The sequence below is a fragment of the Pimephales promelas genome, chromosome 3, assembly GCF_988280905.1.
Source record: "Pimephales promelas chromosome 3, fPimPro1.hap1.1, whole genome shotgun sequence".
Classification (NCBI taxonomy): Eukaryota; Metazoa; Chordata; class Actinopteri; order Cypriniformes; family Leuciscidae; genus Pimephales; species Pimephales promelas.
Genome location: NC_142771.1, coordinates 45,030,237 through 45,037,736, shown reverse-complemented (window position 1 = coordinate 45,037,736; position 7,500 = coordinate 45,030,237). Strand labels below are relative to the sequence as shown.

The window sequence follows — 7,500 nt, the reverse complement described above, 5'->3', positions numbered from 1 at the left end:
TAGTAAACTATATAAAGCTTACAGCACCTGGTAGTCCCAGGCGGTCTCCCATCCAAGTACTAACCAGGCCCGACCCTGCTTAGCTTCCGAGATCAGACGAGTTCGGGCGTTCTCAAGGTGGTATGGCCGTAAGCGAAATCTGCTGCCAAAATTGGGCTATTTGAATGGTTAGAACATTAGGGTAGTAAACTATATAAAGCTTACAGCACCTGGTATTCCCAGGCGGTCTCCCATCCAAGTACTAACCAGGCCCGACCCTGCTTAGCTTCCGAGATCAGACGAATTCGGGCGTTCTCAAGGTGGTATGGCCGTAAGCGAAATCTGCTGCCAAAATTGGGCTATTTGAATGGTTAGAACATTAGGGTAGTAAACTATATAAAGCTTACAGCACCTGGTATTCCCAGGCGGTCTCCCATCCAAGTACTAACCAGGCCCGACCCTGCTTAGCTTCCGAGATCAGACGAGTTCGGGCGTTCTCAAGGTGGTATGGCCGTAAGCGAAATCTGCTGCCAAACTTGGGCTATTTGAAGAAGAAAAAAAAGAGACTCTTTCAGGCTTTCTGAAGAAACTCAGAGAATATTTCAGGCTTTTCGAGGGGAAAAAAAGACAATTTAGGATTTTTGAACCATTTCATTGACTCTTTTTTTTTTTTTTTTTTTTAAACAATAAAGCTTAAAGCACCTGGTATTCCCAGGCGGTCTCCCATCCAAGTACTAACCAGGCCCGACCCTGCTTAGCTTCCGAGATCAGACGAGTTCGGGCGTTCTCAAGGTGGTATGGCCGTAAGCGAAATCTGCTGCCAAAATTGGGCTATTTGAATGGTTAGAAAATTAGGGTAGTAAACTATATAAAGCTTACAGCACCTGGTATTCCCAGGCGGTCTCCCATCCAAGTACTAACCAGGCCCGACCCTGCTTAGCTTCCGAGATCAGACGAGTTCGGGCGTTCTCAAGGTGGTATGGCCGTAAGCGAAATCTGCTGCCAAAATTGGGCTATTTGAATGGTTAGAACATTAGGGTAGTAAACTATATAAAGCTTACAGCACCTGGTAGTCCCAGGCGGTCTCCCATCCAAGTACTAACCAGGCCCGACCCTGCTTAGCTTCCGAGATCAGACGAGTTCGGGCGTTCTCAAGGTGGTATGGCCATAAGCGAAATCTGCTGCCAAAATTGGGCTATTTGAATGGTTAGAACATTAGGGTAGTAAACTATATAAAGCTTACAGCACCTGGTATTCCCAGGCGGTCTCCCATCCAAGTACTAACCAGGCCCGACCCTGCTTAGCTTCCGAGATCAGACGAGTTCGGGCGTTCTCAAGGTGGTATGGCCGTAAGCGAAATCTGCTGCCAAAATTGGGCTATTTGAATGGTTAGAACATTAGGGTAGTAAACTATATAAAGCTTACAGCACCTGGTATTCCCAGGCGGTCTCCCATCCAAGTACTAACCAGGCCCGACCCTGCTTAGCTTCCGAGATCAGACGAGTTCGGGCGTTCTCAAGGTGGTATGGCCGTAAGCGAAATCTGCTGCCAAACTTGGGCTATTTGAAGAAGAAAAAAAAGAGACTCTTTCAGGCTTTCTGAAGAAACTCAGAGAATATTTCAGGCTTTTCGAGGGGAAAAAAAGACAATTTAGGATTTTTGAACCATTTCATTGACTCTTTTTTTTTTTTTTTTTTTTAAACAATAAAGCTTAAAGCACCTGGTATTCCCAGGCGGTCTCCCATCCAAGTACTAACCAGGCCCGACCCTGCTTAGCTTCCGAGATCAGACGAGTTCGGGCGTTCTCAAGGTGGTACGGCCGTAAGCGAAATCTGCTGCCAAAATTGGGCTATTTGAATGGTTAGAAAATTAGGGTAGTAAACTATATAAAGCTTACAGCACCTTGTATTCCCAGGCGGTCTCCCATCCAAGTACTAACCAGGCCCGACCCTGCTTAGCTTCCGAGATCAGACGAGTTCGGGCGTTCTCAAGGTGGTATGGCCGTAAGCGAAATCTGCTGCCAAAATTGGGCTATTTGAATGGTTAGAACATTAGGGTAGTAAACTATATAAAGCTTACAGCACCTGGTATTCCCAGGCGGTCTCCCATCCAAGTACTAACCAGGCCCGACCCTGCTTAGCTTCCGAGATCAGACGAGTTCGGGCGTTCTCAAGGTGGTATGGCCGTAAGCGAAATCTGCTGCCAAACTTGGGCTATTTGAAGAAGAAAAAAAAGAGACTCTTTCAGGCTTTCTGAAGAAACTCAGAGAATATTTCAGGCTTTTCGAGGGGAAAAAAAGACAATTTAGGATTTTTGAACCATTTCATTGACTCTTTTTTTTTTTTTTTTTTTTTTTAAACAATAAAGCTTACAGCACCTGGTATTCCCAGGCGGTCTCCCATCCAAGTACTAACCAGGCCCGACCCTGCTTAGCTTCCGAGATCAGACGAGTTCGGGCGTTCTCAAGGTGGTATGGCCGTAAGCGAAATCTGCTGCCAAAATTGGGCTATTTGAATGGTTAGAACATTAGGGTAGTAAACTATATAAAGCTTACAGCACCTGGTATTCCCAGGCGGTCTCCCATCCAAGTACTAACCAGGCCCGACCCTGCTTAGCTTCCGAGATCAGACGAGTTCGGGCGTTCTCAAGGTGGTATGGCCGTAAGCGAAATCTGCTGCCAAAATTGGGCTATTTGAATGGTTAGAACATTAGGGTAGTAAACTATATAAAGCTTACAGCACCTGGTATTCCCAGGCGGTCTCCCATCCAAGTACTAACCAGGCCCGACCCTGCTTAGCTTCCGAGATCAGACGAGTTCGGGCGTTCTCAAGGTGGTATGGCCGTAAGCGAAATCTGCTGCCAAAATTGGGCTATTTGAATGGTTAGAACATTAGGGTAGTAAACTATATAAAGCTTACAGCACCTGGTATTCCCAGGCGGTCTCCCATCCAAGTACTAACCAGGCCCGACCCTGCTTAGCTTCCGAGATCAGACGAGTTCGGGCGTTCTCAAGGTGGTATGGCCGTAAGCGAAATCTGCTGCCAAAATTGGGCTATTTGAATGGTTAGAACATTAGGGTAGTAAACTATATAAAGCTTACAGCACCTGGTATTCCCAGGCGGTCTCCCATCCAAGTACTAACCAGGCCCGACCCTGCTTAGCTTCCGAGATCAGACGAGTTCGGGCGTTCTTTTTTTTTTTTTTTTTTTTTTTTTTACCAGGCCCGACCCTGCTTAGCTTCCGAGATCAGACGAGTTCGGGCGTTCTTTTTTTTTTTTTTTTTTTTTTTTTTTTTCGGGCGTTCTTTTTTTTTTATTAAGAAGTTTCAATCAATAAAATACAATAAAAAATACAATAATGAAATACACTAAAAAAATACAGATTTTCCAAACATCATGTGAACAAACATCTCTACATTACATATCTTTAGCTTTTGTACATTATTTAAAAGACTTCTTCTCCCGGCAGCTTCCACAGTAGATCTTTTAAAACATAAACAGCTTTTGGTGTAAAAACATCATAAAAAGAATTCAACATATTTTCACCTTTAAAATACACATACAATCTTTCAAAATATACTTCAGCTTTCCTTTTAAACACACTCCAAACATCCAACATGATTTTTTCTTTTTTAGCCACAGTTCTTCTCTCCCATATTGCACTTTTCATTAACATGACACACAGATTAATAAAACTTTTGTTTTGACACTTCTTTCCCCACCCAAACATCACAACTCTGTTCCATTCCATTCCATTTTCATCCCACTCCTCAGTCAAATCGTTAATTAAACATTTACATTTCTTTAAAAATTCCTCCAGCTCTTTACAATATAAAAACATATGTAAAATCCCCTCTTCCTTCTCCTGGCACACTTTACACATAGCATTTTGCTCAATTCCTATTTTGTTTAAAATTGCATCAGTAAAAACAACTTTATGCCTTATAAAATACTCCAAACATTCCAATTTAGTTTCCACACATCTTCCCTTCATGTTTCTCCATATGCTCTCTTTCTTTAAATCTTTGAAATGCTGCATCCAGTATGCATTAACAATCGGCTCTTTAAAAACATCATCTCTAAAAGAACAATAAATCATTTTCACAGTACATTTCTTAAAATCATCCAGTTTTCCGTCCAATTTCACATTAATACATTTCTCTTTTGGCTCCCCTTCCATACCTTCTATTCTTTTTATCCATTCTTTCGGTATTGCACTTTTAATTAATTCAAATTGGTTAATTATTCCTTGTTCACTGTAATCCTCTTTTGCCTCCTCCATTGCATCCACAATAAATTGAGTCGGTAAAAAGCCTTCTTTGAATTCATATAACACATCTCTCACCCTTGTTATCCCCACTTCCATCCATTTCTTTAAAAACATTTCTTTACCTTGCTTTAAAATGTTTTTGTTTAAGAACAGAGGTTGATTTAAAATGTTTTCTCTCCCATGTGGATCATACTCGACCTTGTCTAAAAATTTTCCCCACGCACTAAACATTTCTCTATAAAAACCTGGTAGCCCTTCTGTCATCCAAATCTTCGTTTTCATCCATAAAATTCCATCCCCCATGTTAAAATTCCCACATTTGTTTAAAAAATATCCCATTGTCTTTTTCCATTCTGCGTTACCCTCTTCTTGTAGATATTTTTTCACAGTTTTCACTCTCAAGCTATTTTTCCTTTGTGCCACATCCATTAACCCTAAACCCCCCTTGTCTGCTGCCCCTAAAATCGTGTTAAAAGCTATTCTCGCTGGCTTCCCCTCCCATAAAAAGTCAAGAAAACATTTCTTCAACCTCTTTTCTGTCCACAACGGCATCTCCGACACGTATAAAACATACCACAGCTTAGAAACCATTAAAACGTTCAATATTAAAACCTTTCCCTTCAAGTTTAAATTCCTCAATTTCCAAAAATTTAACCTTCTTTCTATTTCTGTGACCAGTTGCTCCCACATTTCATCTCTAACTTTCTTCTCATTTTTCCCCATTAAAATTCCTAAAATCCTCATTTCTTCTACTTCCTTGAACTTAAAACAATCCCTTAAAATCATTGCTTCACCAAATCTCATATATACTGTCTTATCCTCATTAACTTTACTTCCCGATCCTTTACAATAGTCTTCTACACACTTCATAACTTCTTTGACGCTCTCCTTTCCTTTTACTATTATCGTTGTATCATCAGCATATTGAAAAACCTTCCCTTCTGCTTTTTTTTCCTCAATTTCAATACCAGTTATTTCTTCTTTTTGCTTTATCGCCAATCCCAACGGCTCTGATACAAGTGAATATAATAATGCTGAAAGCGGACAACCCTGTCTTATTGATCTTGTGATTTTAAAACACTCTGTTAAAAAACCATTACATTTTATTCTTGTTAAAGCACCCTTATATAAAATCTTTATCCATTTGATAAAATCTCCCCCGAAACCAAATTCCTTTAAAACATCAAATAAAAACCGGTGTTCCACTCTATCAAAAGCTTTTTCAAAATCAAGACTTATTACATATCCATTTTCATTCTTTTCTTTCATGTACCATATTGTGTCTCTTATGCTCATTGTCGTATCCGCTATATCCCTTCCTTTTACTCCGTACGCTTGGTTTGTTTTGATTATACTTGGCATTACTTCTTTTAACCTGTTTGCTAAAACTTTTGCTAAGATTTTAAAATCTGTGTTCAGCATTGTGATCGGTCTGTAGTTTTTTAAATCTACCTTTTCTCCCTTACTTTTATATATCAGCTTTGTTATCCCCATCCCCATTCTTTCATTGACTTCTTCTTCTTCAAAAATTTCTTTGAAAACTTCCTTTAATATTTTGGTTAAAATCTCTTTAAAACATATGTAAAATTCATTTCCCAAACCATCTATTCCTGGACTTTTCTTTTTATTCAGCTGCTGTATTGCTCTTTCTATCTCTTCTTCTCTGATTTCTTGATTACATTCTTTTTTATCTTCCTCGCTAATTTTTGCTTTTATTTGCTTCAACAATTCCCTTTTTTTGTTTTCGTCTACACCCCTTGTAGTAAAAAGATTTTCATAAAAATCCTTTATTTCTTCTAAAATCTTTTCATTCCCTTCTACAATTTCCCCATTTTTTCCTCTTATCTGTTTTATCATTTCTGCTTTTCCTTTCTTTTTTTCCAAATCAAAAAAGAACTTTGTGCATTTTTCTCCCTCCACCGTATATTTAGCTTTGCTTCTTAATCTCGCTCCCTCATATTCTTTTTCCTCTATTTCTTTCAGTTTTTCCTCCATTTCTTTTATCTTTTGTAAATCTTTATTTCCTTTATTCAATTCTTCTTCTAAGCTTTCCTTTATTTCTTTTTCTTTGTATTTTTTGCATTTGCGTATTATACTACCATACTTTATCGAAAATTTTTTTATTAAAAACTTTACGTTCTCCCACCATATTCTTTTATTTTCCTCATATATTTCATTTTCCCTTTCTTTTTCTATAATTTCTTTAACCTTTAAGATATAGTCTTCATTTTCTAACATTTTTGTATTTAAAACCCATATTCCTGGCCCTCTTTGCACTTTATTCCCGTCTATTTTAAAAAATAAAAACTTGTGATCACTGAAACTTGTGTCTTCATACTTAATGTCTTCAATAAAATCCTCCATATTCCTTGTACACAAAACATAATCAATTCTTGTCCTACACACAAACTGCCCTACTATTTGTCTTCTTGAAAATTCTTTTTTCTTTTCATTTCTTTCTCTCCACACATCTATCATATTATTTTCTCCCATTAATGCTTTTAATTCTTTTCTCCCTGTATCTGTTCTAAAAACCATTCCTTCTGCCATGTCTTGTTTACTAAAAACCGTGTTAAAATCCCCCATCATTATCACTTTCTTATAGTCCTTTACAATACTTCTTAAAATATTAAAAAACTCTTTCTTTTCCTTCTCCTCCGTTGGTGCATGTACATTTACTAAAATCAATTTACATCCTTCGTAATTTACTTCCACAGCCATGCATTTCCCAATCTTATCTGTGTACACCACTCTGGTTGTATTAAAAGCATCCTTTCTCATTAAAAACGCCACCCCTCTTCCAAGCCTACCTTCCCCATTATTATATAAAATATCCCCTTCCCATTTCTTTTTATATTCCATCATCACACTCTCTTTCCAATTTGTCTCTTGTAAAACAATGACATCTTCTCCTCTACACTTTTCTTTCACTCTTTCAAATTTGCCCATGTCCATCAGTCCTCTTGCATTAAAAGTAACACAGCTTAAAACCATTAAAAAAAAGAAAAATAAATACCTAAAAACCATTAGTCTCCATTTTCTCCCTCAAGGTCCTTTAACACGTCATATCTGTTTGTACTTCCATCTCTGCTCCTTATTGTAGTCTTTTTTCGTGCATTTTCCAAATTTGGCTCAAACTTTGATGATCTTCTTCTTATTTGTCCTCTCACTTCTCTGTTGTTCTCCGTGTTGTCCATCTTAATTTCTTTTTTCTCCATCTCATCCCGATACCTTTTACCACTGTCCGATGTT

The 7,500-nt window shown here is 38.4% G+C and overlaps 15 non-coding genes across 15 annotated transcripts; all 15 read right to left on the bottom strand.

The window, feature by feature from the left end:
- Window positions 1-15: 15 nt before the first annotated feature.
- Window positions 16-134, bottom strand: LOC148983827 (5S ribosomal RNA). The gene has a single exon (XR_016163303.1). It is a non-coding gene; the product is annotated as a 5S ribosomal RNA (ribosomal RNA).
- Window positions 135-197: 63 nt separating this feature from the next.
- On the bottom strand, window positions 198-316 carry LOC148983826 (5S ribosomal RNA). Its single transcript, XR_016162157.1, has one exon. It is a non-coding gene; the product is annotated as a 5S ribosomal RNA (ribosomal RNA).
- A 63-nt stretch (window positions 317-379) lies between these two features.
- On the bottom strand, window positions 380-498 carry LOC148983825 (5S ribosomal RNA). The gene has a single exon (XR_016164560.1). It is a non-coding gene; the product is annotated as a 5S ribosomal RNA (ribosomal RNA).
- A 171-nt stretch (window positions 499-669) lies between these two features.
- On the bottom strand, window positions 670-788 carry LOC148983824 (5S ribosomal RNA). The gene has a single exon (XR_016163368.1). It is a non-coding gene; the product is annotated as a 5S ribosomal RNA (ribosomal RNA).
- Window positions 789-851: 63 nt separating this feature from the next.
- On the bottom strand, window positions 852-970 carry LOC148983823 (5S ribosomal RNA). Its single transcript, XR_016164558.1, has one exon. It is a non-coding gene; the product is annotated as a 5S ribosomal RNA (ribosomal RNA).
- Window positions 971-1,033: 63 nt separating this feature from the next.
- LOC148983822 (5S ribosomal RNA) lies at window positions 1,034-1,152 on the bottom strand. The gene has a single exon (XR_016163627.1). It is a non-coding gene; the product is annotated as a 5S ribosomal RNA (ribosomal RNA).
- Window positions 1,153-1,215: 63 nt separating this feature from the next.
- On the bottom strand, window positions 1,216-1,334 carry LOC148983821 (5S ribosomal RNA). Its single transcript, XR_016164557.1, has one exon. It is a non-coding gene; the product is annotated as a 5S ribosomal RNA (ribosomal RNA).
- Window positions 1,335-1,397: 63 nt separating this feature from the next.
- Window positions 1,398-1,516, bottom strand: LOC148983820 (5S ribosomal RNA). The gene has a single exon (XR_016164556.1). It is a non-coding gene; the product is annotated as a 5S ribosomal RNA (ribosomal RNA).
- Window positions 1,517-1,687: 171 nt separating this feature from the next.
- LOC148983819 (5S ribosomal RNA) lies at window positions 1,688-1,806 on the bottom strand. The gene has a single exon (XR_016164014.1). It is a non-coding gene; the product is annotated as a 5S ribosomal RNA (ribosomal RNA).
- A 63-nt stretch (window positions 1,807-1,869) lies between these two features.
- Window positions 1,870-1,988, bottom strand: LOC148983818 (5S ribosomal RNA). The gene has a single exon (XR_016163182.1). It is a non-coding gene; the product is annotated as a 5S ribosomal RNA (ribosomal RNA).
- Window positions 1,989-2,051: 63 nt separating this feature from the next.
- On the bottom strand, window positions 2,052-2,170 carry LOC148983817 (5S ribosomal RNA). The gene has a single exon (XR_016164555.1). It is a non-coding gene; the product is annotated as a 5S ribosomal RNA (ribosomal RNA).
- Window positions 2,171-2,344: 174 nt separating this feature from the next.
- Window positions 2,345-2,463, bottom strand: LOC148983816 (5S ribosomal RNA). The gene has a single exon (XR_016164554.1). It is a non-coding gene; the product is annotated as a 5S ribosomal RNA (ribosomal RNA).
- Window positions 2,464-2,526: 63 nt separating this feature from the next.
- On the bottom strand, window positions 2,527-2,645 carry LOC148983815 (5S ribosomal RNA). The gene has a single exon (XR_016164552.1). It is a non-coding gene; the product is annotated as a 5S ribosomal RNA (ribosomal RNA).
- Window positions 2,646-2,708: 63 nt separating this feature from the next.
- On the bottom strand, window positions 2,709-2,827 carry LOC148983814 (5S ribosomal RNA). The gene has a single exon (XR_016164551.1). It is a non-coding gene; the product is annotated as a 5S ribosomal RNA (ribosomal RNA).
- Window positions 2,828-2,890: 63 nt separating this feature from the next.
- LOC148983813 (5S ribosomal RNA) lies at window positions 2,891-3,009 on the bottom strand. The gene has a single exon (XR_016164550.1). It is a non-coding gene; the product is annotated as a 5S ribosomal RNA (ribosomal RNA).
- Window positions 3,010-7,500: the final 4,491 nt, after the last annotated feature.